A 17993-nucleotide genomic window follows, 5' to 3' on the forward strand; every position below is an offset into this window, starting at 1 on the left:
TATTTCCAAAACTTGCCACCAGGTGGCGCTGATTTCAATACTTAGAAAAAGGCACTTCTACTGCTCAGAACCATTTGAAATAAATCTATTTTTGTTCAGAATTTAACGCTGAACACGATGCGATCAAAATAAAATTTAGTTCCTAAACTTGAATCCCAGGTGGCGCTGATTTCAATACTTAGAAAAACGCACTTGTACTACTCAGAACCATTTGAAACAAACATATTCTTGATCAGAATTTCACGCTGAGCACGATGCGATCATAATAAAATTTAGTTCCAAAACTTGCCACCAGGTGACGCTGATTTCAAAACTTAGAAAAAGGCACTTCTACTGCTCAGAACTATTTGAAACAAACATATTCTTGATCAGAATTTCACGCTGAACACGATGCGATAAAAATAAAATTTATTTCCAAAACTTGCCACCAGGTGGCGCTGATTTCAATACTTAGAAAAAGGCACTTCTACTGCTCAGAACCATTTGAAATAAATCTATTTTTGATCAGAATTTAACGCTGAACACGATGCGATCAAAATAAAATTTAGTTCCAAACTTGTCACTTGATGGCGCTGATTTCAATACTTAGAAAAAGGCACTTCTACAGCTCAGAACCATTTGAAACAATCATATTCTTGATCAGAATTTCACGCTGAACACGATGCGATCAAAATAAAATTTAGTTCCAAAACTTGTCACTTGATGGCGCTGATTTCAATACTTAGAAAAAGGCACTTCTACAGCTCAGAACCATTTGAAACAATCATATTCTTGATCAGAATTTCACGCTGAACACGATGCGATCAAAATAAAATTTATTTCCAAAACTTGCCACCAGGTGGCGCTGATTTCAATACTTACAAAAAGGCAATTTTTCTGCTGAGAACCATTTGAAACAAACATATTCTTGATCAGAATTTCACGCTGAACACGATGCGATCAAAATAAAATTTAATTCCAAAACTTGTCACTAGATGGCGCTGATTTCAATACTTAGAAAAAGGCACTTCTACTGCTCAGAACCATTTGAAATAAACCTATTTTTGATCAGAATTTAACGCTGAACACGATGCGATCAAAATAAAATTTAGTTCCTAAACTTGAATCCCAGGTGGCGCTGATTTCAATACTTAGAAAAACGCACTTGTACTACTCAGAACCATTTGAAACAAACATATTCTTGATCAGAATTTCACGCTGAACACGATGCGATCAAAATAAAATTTAGTTCCAAAACTTGTCACTAGATGGCGCTGATTTCAATACTTAGAAAAAGGCACTTCTACTGCTCAGAACCATTTGAAATAAATCTATTTTTGTTCAGAATTTAACGCTGAACACGATGCGATCAAAATAAAATTTAGTTCCTAAACTTGAATCCCAGGTGGCGCTGATTTCAATACTTAGAAAAACGCACTTGTACTACTCAGAACCATTTGAAACAAACATATTCTTGATCAGAATTTCACGCTGAACACGATGCGATAAAAATAAAATTTAGTTCCAAAACTTGTCACTAGATGGCGCTGATTTCAATACTTAGAAAAAGGCACTTCTACTGCTCAGAACCATTTGAAATAAATCTATTTTTGATCAGAATTTAACGCTGAACACGATGCGATCAAAATAAAATTTAGTTCCAAAACTTGTCACTAGATGGCGCTGATTTCAATACTTAGAAAAAGGCACTTCTACAGCTCAGAACCATTTGAAACAATCATATTCTTGATCAGAATTTCACGCTGAACACGATGCGATAAAAATAAAATTTAGTTCCAAAACTTGTCACTAGATGGCGCTGATTTCAATACTTAGAAAAAGGCACTTCTACTGCTCAGAACCATTTGAAATAAACCTATTTTTAATCAGAATTTAACGCTGAACACGATACGATCAAAATAAAATTTAGTTCCTAAACTTGAATCCCAGGTGGCGCTGATTTCAATACTTAGAAAAACGCACTTGTACTACTCAGAACCATTTGAAACAAACATATTCTTGATCAGAATTTCACGCTGAACACGATACGATAAAAATAAAATTTAGTTCCAAAACTTGTCACTAGATGGCGCTGATTTCAATACTTAGAAAAACCCCTTTGTCTGCTCAGAAACATGAAATCTAGGGTATATTCTAGATCAGAATTTCACGCTGAACACGATGCGATCATTATAAAAATTTAGTTCCAAAACTTGTCACTAGATGGCGCTGATTTCAACACTTAGAAAAAGGCACTTCTACTGCACAGAACCATTTGAATCAAACATTTTCTTGATCAGAATTTCACGCTGAACACGATGCGATCATAATAAAATTTAGTTCCAAAACTTGTCACTAGATGGCGCTGATTTCAATACTTAGAAAAAGGCACTTCTACTGCTCAGAACCATTTGAAATAAATCTATTTTTGATCAGAATTTAACGCTGAACACGATGCGATCAAAATAAAATTTAGTTCCAAAACTTGTCACTAGATGGCGCTGATTTCAATACTTAGAAAAAGGCACTTCTACAGCTCAGAACCATTTGAAACAATCATATTCTTGATCAGAATTTCACGCTGAACACGATGCGATAAAAATAAAATTTAGTTCCAAAACTTGTCACTAGATGGCGCTGATTTCAATACTTAGAAAAAGGCACTTCTACTGCTCAGAACCATTTGAAATAAACCTATTTTTAATCAGAATTTAACGCTGAACACGATACGATCAAAATAAAATTTAGTTCCTAAACTTGAATCCCAGGTGGCGCTGATTTCAATACTTAGAAAAACGCACTTGTACTACTCAGAACCATTTGAAACAAACATATTCTTGATCAGAATTTCACGCTGAACACGATACGATAAAAATAAAATTTAGTTCCAAAACTTGTCACTAGATGGCGCTGATTTCAATACTTAGAAAAACCCCTTTGTCTGCTCAGAAACATGAAATCTAGGGTATATTCTAGATCAGAATTTCACGCTGAACACGATGCGATCATTATAAAAATTTAGTTCCAAAACTTGTCACTAGATGGCGCTGATTTCAACACTTAGAAAAAGGCACTTCTACTGCACAGAACCATTTGAATCAAACATTTTCTTGATCAGAATTTCACGCTGAACACGATGCGATCATAATAAAATTTAGTTCCAAAACTTGTCACTAGATGGCGCTGATTTCAATACTTAGAAAAAGGATTTTCTACTGCTCAGAACCATTTGAAACACATATTCTTGATCAGAATTTCACGCTGAACACGATGTGATCAAAATAAAATTTAGTTCCAAAACTTGTCACTAGATGGCGCTGATTTCAATACTTAGAAAAAGGCACTTCTACTGCTCAGAACCATTTGAAACAAACATATTCTTGATCAGAATTTCACGCTGAACACGATGCGATAAAAATAAAATTTAGTTCCAAAACTTGTCACTAGATGGCGCTGATTTCAATACTTAGAAAAAGGCACTTCTACTGCTCAGAACCATTTGAAATAAACCTATTTTTGATCAGAATTTAACGCTGAACAAGATGCGATCAAAATAAAATTTAGTTCCAAAACTTGTCACTAGATGGCGCTGATTTCAATACTTAGAAAAAGGCACTTCTACAGCTCAGAACCATTTGAAACAAACATATTCTTGATCAGAATTTTACGCTGAACACGATGCGATAAAAATAAAATTTAGTTCCAAAACTTGTCACTAGATGGCGCTGATTTCAATACTTAGAAAAAGGCACTTCTACTGCTCAGAACCATTTGAAATAAACCTATTTTTGATCAGAATTTAACGCTGAACACGATGCGATCAAAATAAAATTTAGTTCCAAAACTTGTCACTAGATGGCGCTGATTTCAATACTTAGAAAAAGGCACTTTTACAGCTCAGAACCATTTGAAACAATCATATTCTTGATCAGAATTTTACGCTGAACACGATGCGATAAAAATAAAATTTAGTTCCAAAACTTGTCACTAGATGGCGCTGATTTCAATACTTAGAAAAAGGCACTTCTACTGATCAGAACCATTTGAAATAAACCTATTTTTGATCAGAATTTAACGCTGAACACGATGCGATCAAAATAAAATTTAGTTCCTAAACTTGAATCCCAGGTGGCGCTGATTTCAATACTTAGAAAAACGCACTTGTACTACTCAGAACCATTTGAAACAAACATATTCTTGATCAGAATTTCACGCTGAACACGATGCGATAAAAATAAAATTTATTTCCAAAACTTGCCACCAGGTGGCGCTGATTTCAATACTTAGAAAAAGGCACTTCTACTGCTCAGAACCATTTGAAATAAACCTATTTTTGATCAGAATTTAACGCTGAACACGATGCGATCAAAATAAAATTTAGTTCCAAACTTGTCACTTGATGGCGCTGATTTCAATACTTAGAAAAAGGCACTTCTACTGCTCAGAACCATTTGAAATAAACCTATTTTTGATCAGAATTTCACGCTGAACACGATGCGATCAAAATAAAATTTATTTCCAAAACTTGCCACCAGGTGGCGCTGATTTCAATACTTACAAAAAGGCACTTCTTCTGCTGAGAACCATTTGAAACAAACATATTCTTGATCAGAATTTCACGCTGAACACGATGCGATCAAAATAAAATTTAATTCCAAAACTTGTCACTAGATGGCGCTGATTTCAATACTTAGAAAAAGGCACTTCTACAGCTCAGAACCATTTGAAACAAACATACTCTTGATCAGAATTTTACGCTGAACACGATGCGATAAAAATAAAATTTAGTTCCAAAACTTGTCACTAGATGGCGCTGATTTCAATACTTAGAAAAAGGCACTTCTACTGCTCAGAACCATTTGAAATAAACCTATTTTTGATCAGAATTTAACGCTGAACACGATGCGATCAAAATAAAATTTAGTTCCAAAACTTGTCACTAGATGGCGCTGATTTCAATACTTAGAAAAAGGCACTTCTACTGCTCAGAACCATTTGAAATAAACCTATTTTTGATCAGAATTTAACGCTGAACACGATGCGATCAAAATAAAATTTAGTTCCAAAACTTGTCACTAGATGGCGCTGATTTCAATACTTAGAAAAAGGCACTTCTACAGCTCAGAACCATTTGAAACAAACATATTCTTGATCAGAATTTCACGCTGAACACGATGCGATCAAAATAAAATTTAGTTCCAAAACTTGTCACTAGATGGCGCTGATTTAAACACTTAGAAAAAGGCACTTCTACTGCTCAGAACCAATTAAAACAAACATATTCTTGTTCAGAATTTCACGCTGAACACGATGCGATCATTATAAAATTTAGTTCCAAAACTTGTCACTTGATGGCGCTGATTTCAATACTTAGAAAAAGGCACTTCTACTGCTCAGAACCATTTGAAACAAACATATTCTTGATCAGAATTTCACGCTGAACACGATGCGATCATAATAAAATTTAGTGTCAAAACTTGTCACTAAATGGCGCTGATTTCAACACTTAGAAAAAGGCACTTCTACTGCTCAGAACCAATTAAAACAAACATATTCTTGTTCAGAATTTCACGCTGAACACGATGTGATCAAAATAAAATTTAGTTCCAAAACTTGTCACTAGATGGCGCTGATTTCAATACTTAGAAAAACCCCTTTATCTGCTCAGAAACATGAAATCTAGGGAATATTCTTGATCAAAATTTCACGCTGAACACGACGCGATCAAAATAAAATTTAGTTCCAAAACTTGTCACTAGATGGCGCTGATTTCAACACTTCGAAAAAGGCACTTCTACTGCTCAGAACCATTTGAAACAAACATATTCTTGATCAGAATTTAACGCTGAACACGATGCGATCATAATAAAATTTAGTTCAAAAACTTGTCACTAGATGGCGCTGATTTCAATACTTAGAAAAGGTACTTCTACTGCTCAGAACCATTTGAAGCAAACATATTCTTGATCAGAATTTCACGCTGAGCACGATGCGATCATAATAAATTTTAGTTCCAAAACTTGTCACTAGATGGCGCTGATTTCAACACTTAGAAAAAGGCACTTCTACTGCTCAGAACCATTTGAAACAAACATATTCTTGATCAGAATTTCACGCTGAGCACGATGCGATCATAATAAAATTTAGTTCAAAACTTGTCACTAGATGGCGCTGATTTCAAGACTTAGAAAAAGGCACTTCTACTGCTCAGAACCATTTGAAACAAACATATTCTTGATCAGAATTTAACGCTGAACACGAAGCGATCATAATAAAATTTAGTTCCAAAACTTGTCACTAGATGGCGCTGATTTCAATACTAAGAATATGGCACTTCTACTGCTCAGAACCATTTGAAACAAACATATTCTTGATCAGAATTTAACGCTGAACACGATGCGATCATAATAAAATTTAGTTCCAAAACTTGTCACTAGATGGCGCTGATTTCAACACTTAGAAAAAGGCACTTCTACTGCTCAGAACCATTTGAAACAAACATAATCTTGATCAGAATTTCACGCTGAGCACGATGCGATCATAATAAATTTTAGTTCCAAAACTTGTCACTACATGGCGCTGATTTCAATACTTAGAAAATGTACTTCTACTGCTCAGAACCATTTGAAACAAACATATTCTTGATCAGAATTTCACGCTGAGCACGATGCGATCATAATAAAATTTAGTTCCAAAACTTGCCACCAGGTGGCGCTGATTTCAATACTTAGAAAAAGGCACTTCTACTGCTCAGAACCATTTGAAACAAACATATTCTTGATCAGAATTTCACGCTGAGCACGATGCGATCAAAATAAAATTTAGTTCCAAAACTTGCCACCAGGTGGCGCTCATTTCAATACTTAGAAAACAAAAGAACCACTTTGACAAAGAGAACATGAATATTGGATATTAAATAATATAACCAATGGAATTTCTTTAAAACTCAATTCAAAATTCCCTAAAGCATTAACTTTGTTATTATCTGCTTGTTTTCGCTTCGATGTTTATGAGTTTGGCAACATGGCAAGTGCTGAAGTGTTATTTGTGTAGCAGAATCAATTGGTTTTGGTAGTTGTTTGGCAGTTCATTTTCATTGGAATCAGCTAGCAGCCGGTAGCTATATTAATGTCATTTGGTTTTCAAATCCAATTAAGTTATTATTTCGTGAGTATTAATTAGAGTTGTTCCCTGAATGGTTTTTAGAATGTAAGGTTTTTTGATCATGTGCTTTGTTGAATGTTATCAGTGTTGAGTTGACGCCTTTTCCAGATTGCAATTATTTGTGATTTTCAGTGACCAAGAACAAAATTTATTGAATCTGCATTTTCTGTTAAAGAATGCATGGATCCATGAAGACTGAATTGATTCATTTCACAATGTTCATGTGCACGGAAATTGGAATGGATTGTGCAGGGAGTATCATGCATGACTAATTTGAGTTGCACAATACTGTTAAATTGGATACTGATCTATTGCATCATTGACTATGATTTCTCTGCAGGGTTGGATGGAGATCTGAATTTACTTATTAATTGGCTCAACCAGATGACTTGATTGTATCGGATCCAGACAGCATGCAATTTGAGTAATTATTGATGTGTCTTTTCACCCAGTCCTACTGGTACTTTCTGTTTAGTAATTTTGATAAGCAGTTATTCTGTTTTTCTTTTCCATTTGTTTTTATTTATTTTTTATGTTTTTTAATCAGAAGGATTTAACCTGCACGAACAAGGCATGATAGTTATTTTGTTATTAAAATCAATTAGATAGACCAAAAGAACTTATTCTTGTTATTGTTTCAGGTTAAAGACAGTGACATCGGAAGAAGAAAGCTCCTGTTAAAGTTTTATCCAATTGGCAATTGTCATTTTTTACCGTAAGACGGCTTCGAGTTTATCTCGTGACATCCGGTATCAGATTCAGATCGTCTGCAATTGAACAAAACACGAGTGACGAGAGCGTTTTGTTTGTGTTTGTTTGCTGAAAAAAGCCTCCATTAATTGCACATAGTTTTGTTGCAAAAACCCACATGTGAACTGCTAAAACTATTGTTTTCTTTTTCAGAGGCTCGTGGAGTCCTGGTAGAGAAATTTCGCACTTCTTTATGGAACATCATTTCTCGTGTGGTCTGCTTCCTTCACGTGGCATGGTATTCCATGGCATACCAATTCAGCTAATTCAAACATGACACGAAAATTTGCATGAAACTAGCGAGTGAACTTTGTTCTCTGTCCTAGTTCTCAAGATTGATTGCTAGGTCTAAGCGAACAAAAATGCGCTTTTCAAGTGTTGTGGGTATGTTAAGACCAGTCCTTCAACTACGGCGGCTTGCTGTCAAAAGTTGATCTTTTCTTCGAAAATTACCAATGAATTCACAGGTAAATTCGAGTGATTTTGTCTGTAACTTGTCAGTTATTTGTTCTATTCCGTGTACATGTTGGATAACCTTAATGTTTTTCATCAAACTTGCAGTCTGAGGAAACGTGAAAGTGGTGCAGCCTACCGTCAACTATTTTGTTCAAATTCATTCTATTCTACTGAATGTGCCATCGAAATTATACAGTTAACAACCAACACTAGCTTAAACTAACCTAAATTCTTCTCATGTTTTATTAGAATTAATCTTAATTATCGGCTGTTTCTTTTGGACTTGCTAGATCACCAACCCCAGAATGGACCATTCTTTCATTCCATTTTCTAGAGAGCCTTGGATAACTGATTTATGGCTTCATGTGTAAGTTCACTTATGATGTTACTGAACTTTCTTCGTTCAAAAAGGACAAGGACTACACAGTCAACAAGATTCCTTGTTTTCTAACCCGTTGTCTGCCACCCTTGAATCTCCCTGTTTGTCAACAACCAAAAAAGAGGTTCATGTTGTGATCATAAATGGAAGTTTTGTTTACATTCAATTTAGTGAAGTTGTCATCCTAATAGCAATTTTAACATTTTTTTTTGTTTCTTATTTAGATATGGCCTATAAGACCAAATGTCTGGCTGTCTCCAAAACAAGGCAATGACCACACGTTCAACGCGGATCATTCGTTTTGTCATCGAAATTGACTCATTTTATCTTCTGGATTGCTCAGGAAACCTGATTGGCGTTACCTGTTAACTTCATCTTGTCATGCCACTGAATTTAAATTTCGTTTACATTTTATTTCTTGATCTAGCCATTTAGGTAATGACCGGGAAGATGCGGCCTATACATGAACATCATTTCATCATTCGACTACCCAACCGAGTCTCAACACAACACGGAGTTTTACACTTTAAATTTTTGGCTGTTCGCAATTTGTGATGGCGTTTCCTTGGACGAGATATGATTTGGCGAGAAAAATATTGCGTGAGTATAGGGGAGAACGGGGCAGTTAGGGTAGTGTATATGTTGGCACTATCGATATTGAGATATGTTTTAATGAAACCTAAGTGTAGGAAAAATTCACGCTTATGCAACCCGAAAATCTCCATCGTTTAAAAAAAAAATCATTAAAAAAGTCCTAAGGGTTCAGTAATAAATGAAACAATAATTTTGGCGCCTTAAAATCGTGTCATCAGCTTTGACAGATTTTTTCAATTTACGGGTTTCAGAAATAGAATAAAACTTTCAACAAATAATATTCTTGAAGGAAATTCTTTCCTCTTTCAATCTGATATTTTAGTTTATTATTTCTCCTTAGAGGAGTTACTGAAAAATCAATTTGATTAACGACACCTATTCTCGAGGCAAAATGGCCTGACAACGTTGGGGCAGTTTGCGGGTATAAAATCTCTGTCGTCTAATGTCAAAATGGTGAGTCTTAAAAAGTCTGTCAATTTTTGCTAAATGTAAGATGGTTAGGCATTACATTAGAAAAACTGAACGTTGTATGTATCCAGATGGTTACATTTTGAAAGCTGTTAAGAAAGTTGTTGCTGAGAAACAAAAAGTATGTGATGTTTCCAAAGCAACCTCCATCCCAAAAAGATCTCTACTGAGATATGTCAAAAATTTCTTGGCTGCTGGAATTCAAGATGAAGCTGAAGCAACTACAAGCATTGGGGGTTACCAAAAACCTCGTAAGGTAAATCTACTTATAATTTTTCTATGTATGTGTTGCAATGTTAACTCTTTCTTGTTCGCTCTAGGTTTTCAGCAGCGAACAAGAAAGCAATCTTAGCAGTTACGTCAAAAGGGCCAGTGACATTTATCATGGAATCACTACCACAGACATGAGAAGATTGGCTTATCAGTACGCTACCCAAGAAAAATGTATTTTCCCTCTTTCTTGGTCGGTCAAGAAGGAAGCTGGAAGAGACTGGCTATCTGGTTTCATGCGAAGACATCAAGACCTTTCAATCAGAAAACCACAGGCAACATCTCTAAGCAGAGCTACCAGCTTCAACAAGCATAACGTTGATTCCTTCTTTGACAATGTTGAGGTCATAAGGTCTAGAGGCATTCCACCTTCTCGTTGGTTTAATGCTGACGAGTCTGGCTTTACCACAGTTCATGCACCTGATGGAATTATTGCTCGAAAAGGAAGAAAACAAATTGGTTCCATAACTTCAGGTGAGAGAGGCACACTGGTTACAGTCTGCCTTGCAGTATCTGCCACAGGAACGTCTATTCCACCATTTTTTGTCTTTCCACGGTAACATTCCTTTTAACTGAAATGTCGTCTTTTGCTAACATATTTGTCTCTTTATTTCAGAGTTCATTTTAAGGAATATTTCCTCAATGGTGCCCCTCTTGGTTCTGTTGGATCAGCCAATAAGTCTGGCTGGATGTCAGACAAAGATTTTGTTTTGTTCATGAAACATTTCATACAAAACGTTCGGCCTTCGAAAGAGAACGAAGTTGTTTTATTTCTCGACAACCACTCCTCTCATCTGTCGATCGAGGTAAGCCTATTGCTTCTATTCAAATTCTACCCTTTTCATTATTTCTTATCTTATTGTATGTTCAATCTATATAGGTATTAAATTTGGCGAAAGACAACGGAGTGGTCATGATAACTTTCCCTCCGCATTGTTCTCATAAGCTTCAACCCCTTGACAGAAGTGTGTTTGGTCCATTTAAAAGATACTACAATTCGTATTGCAGTTCATGGATGAAGGACCATCCAGGAAAACCTATGAGCATACACAACATCGCAGAGCTGGTTGGATTAGCCTTCCCGCTTGCAACAACACCAGCAAACATCACGTCTGGGTTTAGAGTGGCCGGGCTAGTCCCATTTAATAGATTTATCTTCGATGGTGACGTCGACTTTGCTCCATCTTTCGTCACGGATCGTCCTTTTAATTCATCACCAGTCCCTCCTATTGATGACTTCATAGAAATCCCAGCATCCAACGATAACATCGTCGAAGAAGGCCAAACTCCCGTTCCAGTCCAAAAAGACCAAACTCCCGTTCCAGAGAACCACATCGAGGCCAATGTTTCAACTACAATTCTACCCGACTTGGACAACATTGTGGTTATTTTCGAAGAAGATCCTTTGGCGACAGTTGAAAACAATATTTCACTAGATGTTCAAAACGGAGAGGTAACTTTATTTCAATATATTTGCTGCAGCCATTAAATTCAATTTTTTTATAGACATTTGACCTGAGAGGTGTTCTCGAGGAGGATTCCAATAGAAATCCAGTGGAAATTATGAGACCCTACCCTAAAGCTGGACCGAGGAAAGGAAGCAGCACCGGCCGAAAACGAAGCACTGCCATCCTAACTGACACACCTGTTAAGGCCCAGCTTGAGAAGGAGAAGATGGCCACTGATGCTAAGAAAAAGAAACTTGGAAAAGTCAGAAGAAATTTAAATCCCCAGTCCCCAACACCAGTGAAAAAAACTGCCAGAAAGTCAAGAGCAAACCAAGAAAACAACAACCCAACCATTCCAGTGCAAAATTTACCCAGACCCTCTTCCAGTGCTCAAAATGTATTAACTGATTCTTGTTTCTGTATCATGTGTCAAGAGAGCTTCTCTGAAAGCAGGCCCGGTGAAAAATGGGTGCAATGTGTGAAATGTTTGTTGTGGGCCCACGAAAACTGTGTGACCAAGAGTAAGCGGTTTTTATGTTTCGATTGTTCTTAGTTGTGTTGATGAATGGCCATTTTAATTTGTGATTTTTAATTTACTGATGTATCGTTAACATTTCCACCAAGAATATACTTTTGAATCTTAACTTTATTTATTTATTTATACGTTTTACTGATGTACCGTCCCTTGGACTGTTAGTCCATAAGAATAACATGGGCTTTTATGCCCCCATACATGGAGCGAAGTGCCCCTTCAACGGGGCATCTCGTCTTTTAATTTTTATGTTTTCAACTTTACTTTTTGGCATAATAAAGGGGAGTTTCTGTAAATTAAAAATTTGAGGCATATAGCTCATTCTCCCCTCTTTCTTTTAAGATAATCGGGAGTTTCGAAAGTTTATATTTAAAAGTATGGTGGCCAAAAAACAAAAAATCGCGTCAACTAGTACAACTCTCCCCTATCTCATATTTGATCTTTATATTGTCTTTTACGTCATTGTTATTTATGAATTTAATGTCGACGAGGTAGAGCAGGGACGTGTTTGTTTTCAAGTTTTCTTTCTGTTCAAGTTTTGCGAGTATTTCAAGGACTCATCTACACTTACGTCCACCTAATGTCTATCTAATATTTAGGGACGATTTCATGCTGTCCTTTACCATGGACCAATCTCTCATTCCATCTGAGAACTTTGGATAACTGATTGTTGGTTTCATGTGTAAGTTCACTTGTCATCTTACTGATCTTTCTTCGTTGCAGTCTTATATATGTTTTATAAGTATTGATCTGCACTTACGTCTATCTAATGTTTAAGAGGCAATTTCGAGTGTAGGCTATACCGATAACTGTATAATTATTATTTTAGATCAGACATCAAGCACATTGATGACACAAATTATAAACAAGGTTACTTTTATTTTTTTAATTTACGGGTTCCAAATTACAGGTTTCTAAATTGGCATGACAGACTTTATGAGAAGTAATGTCCTTTCAAGAAAGAAACAAGGTCCCTTGTTTGCTAATCCAATAGCTGCTACCCTTGAATCTCCCCTTTTACTTCCTTAAACGGGCCCTCTTGATTTGAGGTAATGTTTTCTGTCGCTACAATTTTTTGAAAAGTATTGTCATCCAAATTAAATGTTCTGCTTACAGGGTAATCCTTTGCTACTTATTGTGGACTTCAACCATTGCCTGGAAGCCTGTAAACCAACCTTGAGAGCATGCTGTCATTCAAGACTGTTTAATTGTGTAGTTAGCTAAATTGCAAGTGCATATCTGGGCTCCCTTCTTTTCTGTGGCCCCGTTTCACTAACTAACCACTAACCAACGCCCGCTGGTGGTCACTCACCCGCTGTGAAACCAGGAGGAGGGGAGGGCTCTGGTCGAACGGGGACTTGGAAGGCGCATGATTCGATGAAAACTTTTTGAGGGTCATGAGTCTAAACCGGAAGCCTAGTATGACTACATCTCCCCGGAAAAACTTGCCTCGTACTTCTCTCTTCTTCTCGGTCCAGATACTATCTCTGGGGGCCGCAGACAAAACCTATAACAGCATGTGCGAGTTTATAAGAAGCAGCCCACTACCCAATGAAAGAAAAAGCCGTGGATTAGTTTTGCGGACATCTGCGTCAGTCACGCATATTTCCGCATAAATAGACCATCGCTTTTTGTCTCATTGCCGCAGCGGTGGTGGCGGGTTTGCAATAAACTTGTACAGTAGAAAAACGTCTTGAACCGGACGCTCTGTTTTTTGAATTATTAAAAAGAAAAAAAAAGAAAAGGTGGTTCAAAATACAAATTTTTTATTCATTATTGATATTACATTGTTTGGATTTAAAATTGGTTGATGTGGTTAGGGTATAAATTTGAGGATTGAAAGGTGTATGTTTGTGGGGTTTGAAGAATTGGAAGGTATAGGTTTGTGGAGTATGGAGATTAATTGGTAGGGATATGTTTGTAGGGTTATAGATTAACTGATTTTTTATCCAAACTTGAATTACACCCTCCCTCCAACATCCTCCACTTTCCTTTCCCAATCCCGAAAACATGTTTATTGTTTGTTTGACATGAACATCCCTTATTTGTTTTTGTTGCTTCTTAACTTTTAAACGATAGCTATGCACAGACACAATGACAATTTAACAATATATGATGATTGATAGTGATGTTACGTTATACGATTTTTGAAACGTTTACGTTATCCGTTAAATTAACGTAGCTGGGATCTTTTTACTTTAAGTTAATACGTTAATTAACGCGTTATCCAGAACAGCACGTTAACGTAAATTCTACGTTATTTTTACGTTACGTTAATAAAAAAAAGTTCTCGATTAGTACATTTATTTGCTTTTAACAAGTAAAGCATGAATTTAAAAGTTAAAACAAGGCTAAGCATATAAAAACCATCTTGATTATGACTATACAGAGTACGTACGTACAGAGTATAAGACATATGATTGTTCAAACGAAACAACAGGGAAACAAGAAAGTGGAAACACTCGTGACTGACTTGGTAATTGACATAGAAAATGAAAAAAGAGCTAGGAAGCTAAAAAAGCATTGGTCGCAAAATATCTTTGTTGCATGTTAAAAATACTTTTGAAGCCAAAGCATCTTGAGTGGTTCTGTTCTTGCGCCCCAGACAATGCCATCCGGCAGCTGAAAATTGCCGTTCTGCAGACGCAGAAGAAGCCGGAATAGCTAGAAGACTGAATGCCAGTTTCGTCAAATACACTCTCATTCAAATGAGTGCTACTTAGTGCTACTTATAAGATGCGAAATGGAAAGTGCAACTTATAAGTTGAGAAACGCTTCTTAGAAAGAAGGGGGCACAACTAAATGTCATAGTAGAGTGTCTACTTGGTCTTACGTTGCGAGCGCTACTATAGCCTTATACTGCCGTACGTTGCGAGCACTACTAGCGGATCTAGCCCTTTTACCTATATAGAATACCGCATTTATACCCCTTCACACGCTTGCTCTCTTCTTTACTAATCTTAAGAAGTATATACAAAACAATAACGATGAGAAATTCAAATGTATTGGCTTCAGAGTTGAGACATACTAACTTAATGTAACGATAAAAAACTTCATATTTGAATAGATTAAAGTCAAGGGATAAAACAAAATTCAAAGACTGGATGGACTCGAGACGGGATACAAAGTCAGCACAAAACACAGCACAACACAAAAAAAGAACGAAAAAGAACGTTAAAAGCAATACTAGAATTTTGCCCTAATGGCACGAGAGATCCTTCAATGACAAGGAAAAAATTCAATTGTTGTGCAAGTGAACCGGTGCATAGAAGAAACGGCTGTTTGGTGGCCGCCTTTTCCGCCTCAGTCCGTTGGTTAACGTATTCTTCTATTTCCGTGTTTTCTTCCACAAACTGAATAAATAGATTCAATTTTGCCTGGACTGAACGGCACTTCACTCTCCGGATCTCCAGAAGCAATTTCATTGCATTCAGAATTGAAGCCAGGAATTCTATAAAAAGAAAAGACACAATGAGTAAATATCGCATACTGTAAGACGAATTAAAATATTACCTTCATTGCACAGCGTCTTAATTTCGTTGTCAAGTTCCATCAGTCCATCAGACTCACTTTGTCAGCATTGGTGTTCGCAGTCTCAGCTTGACTTGAACATATTGGATTGAGATTATCTGTGCGTACCTGAAAGTAGAGAAATATAGCAGCTTAATTGAAAGACTCAATACGAGTAAATTAAAGACTCACTTTGTCAGCATTGGTGTTCACAGTCTCAGCTTGACTTGAACATGTTGGATTGGGATTCTCTGAGCGTACCTGAAATTAGAAAAATACAGCAGCTTAATTGAAAGACTCACTACAAGTAAATTAAAGACTCACACAAAGTTTCGCAGATATCCAACTCAAAGCCTTCTGCTTCCAAAGCTTGCCTAACTTCAGAAGCACTCCACTGAGTGATGTCCATCGCATAGATGAAGAGTTGGGAACTTTTATGTGACGGACAATTTCTACGAGGAAAGCAAAAACAAAATTTAAGTAACAAGCACAGAATCAGATAGGACTGCTTACCGAATATCGACTTGACGGCTGCTAATTTCACATTAATTAAACACTATTTCACGGTTTCACCACGAGAGAAGTGCTCTTGTGAATTGCTATGAGGCTATGAGCGTCTTTGACGCTCTAAACGTTGCCGATATGTTTGAAATGTGCAAATTTTCATGACGTTGCCATGTCATGAAAATATGAAATAACAAAATAATAAATAAAATAAAAACTCCTATTTAAGTACAAATGAACTTAATTAAAAAGGTATAAAATCACCACATTCAAATTTCACTGAGTTATTGGAGGGGCACTAACAATGAACTCAGTTCACACTAAGGCATGCTTGAGTGTGTTTTGTACAAACAATATCACTGATGTTGGCAGAGATAACTGTTTATGTTGATGATCGATTGAGACTGCATGTCTTCAACATTAGCTGGATAGCTGGCAGCATCTTTACAACAACTAAAGGTGTTCCATGTAACAGTGATGATATGATATCAATGACCTATAAAATAAACACAAATGAGTAACTGAGTAACTATCGTCTAAACAATTTTTATACCTTGGAGTGTGTTGTAGATATAGCCAAGTCAAATCTTCTTCTAAAAACTTTGAGTTTTTGTAAGATATTACGTGAGTAAAAGATATCCATGTTTTGAAACAAAAACGAAGCGAATATGGTAAATAAGTTTGAAGACCAATTAGCATACAATTTCAACAAGCTTTTACAAGTAAGGGATCTAGATCAATTTAACGTGCCAAACAAATTTTTAAGACCTGTTGCTTACCAAATATGGACTTGACGGCTGCTCAACCAATTTTAACGAAAGGCAAAATCACAAATAAAACATGTAAAAACTGATCCATTGAATGTAACCACAAACGCCATCGTAAAATTGAAAAACGTCATCTGTCACGTCTGCTGACAACACAATTTTTATCATTGCCACATTTTTTATTTGAATTGCGAATTGCGATATACACTTTAAAAAAATTTTTTAAATGTTTTAATAATAGTATAGAGACGCGTGCAATGGAAATAAAGAATTGTATATTTAGCTGAATTTTTATAACAACTCTGGTAACACCTGACTGGTATGATCGTTGCGACCGCTACTGTGATTTTGGTAGCATTTCACTAATTGTATAGTAGTGAAATGCTACTTTCAGCACAAAGTAGTTCAATAGTAGAAGTGTACTACTATAAAGTAGATCCTCTACCTTATACGTAGAGGACGCTACTCTTAAGGTTGCGAAAAAAAAAGCTACTTAGTGCTACTTAAGGGAGTGCTACCAGGTAAGTAGCACCCAATGAAATGAGTGTGTATGGAAAACGAGCAGCATTATCTTTCCAATAAAGAATCGCATCTTTCATGGGGGTACCTATTTCACCTTTCTGACGGCCCTTTTACTTATCCAACTCATGAGTAGCGAGATTAAAGTAATCCAATATGATGCCTCCTTGTAATCAGATAGTTCTTCCAGATATTACTCATATTCAGATTTGATATGGATAGGGATTTGTTGAGTAGTTTGTTGTGTAGATTTGTTGAGTTTTTTCCATTTATTTCGGCTCTGCATTTCTTGCACACACTTTTATTTGTTTCTTTCTTATAGGTGAAATAATTATGAATTGGGCTGCGTTTATGTAAACTGGCAGGAATAAATGCTTCTAACTCTGAATCACTTGAATCCATTTTATTGCTCTTGTAGCAATAATTTCTGATCTATCCTCTTTAAATTTTTTGAAAAAATAGCAGACTAAACCAACGTGGTTTACGGTTTTGATAGCTGTATATTGCAGTAAGGCACAAATGCCCATTTATTTAGTGGTCAACCTACAGGAATTTTAAACAAGTGAGCTATTTTCAATAACGTAAAAATTAACGTAAAGAAAAAAGATTACGTTGACGTTATGCGTTAAGTTAACGCACTCAAAAAAAGGTCC

General features: G+C 36.2%; 2 long non-coding RNA genes across 6 annotated transcripts; one reads left to right on the top strand and one right to left on the bottom strand.

The window, feature by feature from the left end:
• Nucleotides 1-6962: 6962 nt before the first annotated feature.
• LOC124313910 lies at nt 6963-8690 on the top strand. Of its 5 annotated transcripts, none has more exons than XR_006911057.1 (3): nt 6963-8360; nt 8455-8544; nt 8640-8689. It is a non-coding gene; the product is annotated as an uncharacterized LOC124313910 (long non-coding RNA). The 5 variants fall into 5 exon arrangements; XR_006911055.1 differs by having other exon boundaries at nt 6967-7188; nt 7276-8360; nt 8455-8690; XR_006911056.1 differs by having other exon boundaries at nt 6967-7146; nt 7276-8360; nt 8455-8690.
• Nucleotides 8691-15026: 6336 nt separating this feature from the next.
• Nucleotides 15027-17355, bottom strand: LOC124313893. The gene is made up of 8 exons (XR_006911049.1): nt 16834-17355; nt 16608-16654; nt 16358-16550; nt 16064-16274; nt 15875-16002; nt 15743-15811; nt 15554-15679; nt 15027-15491 (listed from the first exon to the last, which is right to left on the bottom strand). It is a non-coding gene; the product is annotated as an uncharacterized LOC124313893 (long non-coding RNA).
• Between the last annotated feature and the right edge of the window lie 638 nt (nt 17356-17993).

Source organism: Daphnia pulicaria, chromosome 10 (genome assembly GCF_021234035.1).
Source record: "Daphnia pulicaria isolate SC F1-1A chromosome 10, SC_F0-13Bv2, whole genome shotgun sequence".
NCBI classification, from domain to species: domain Eukaryota; kingdom Metazoa; phylum Arthropoda; class Branchiopoda; order Diplostraca; family Daphniidae; genus Daphnia; species Daphnia pulicaria.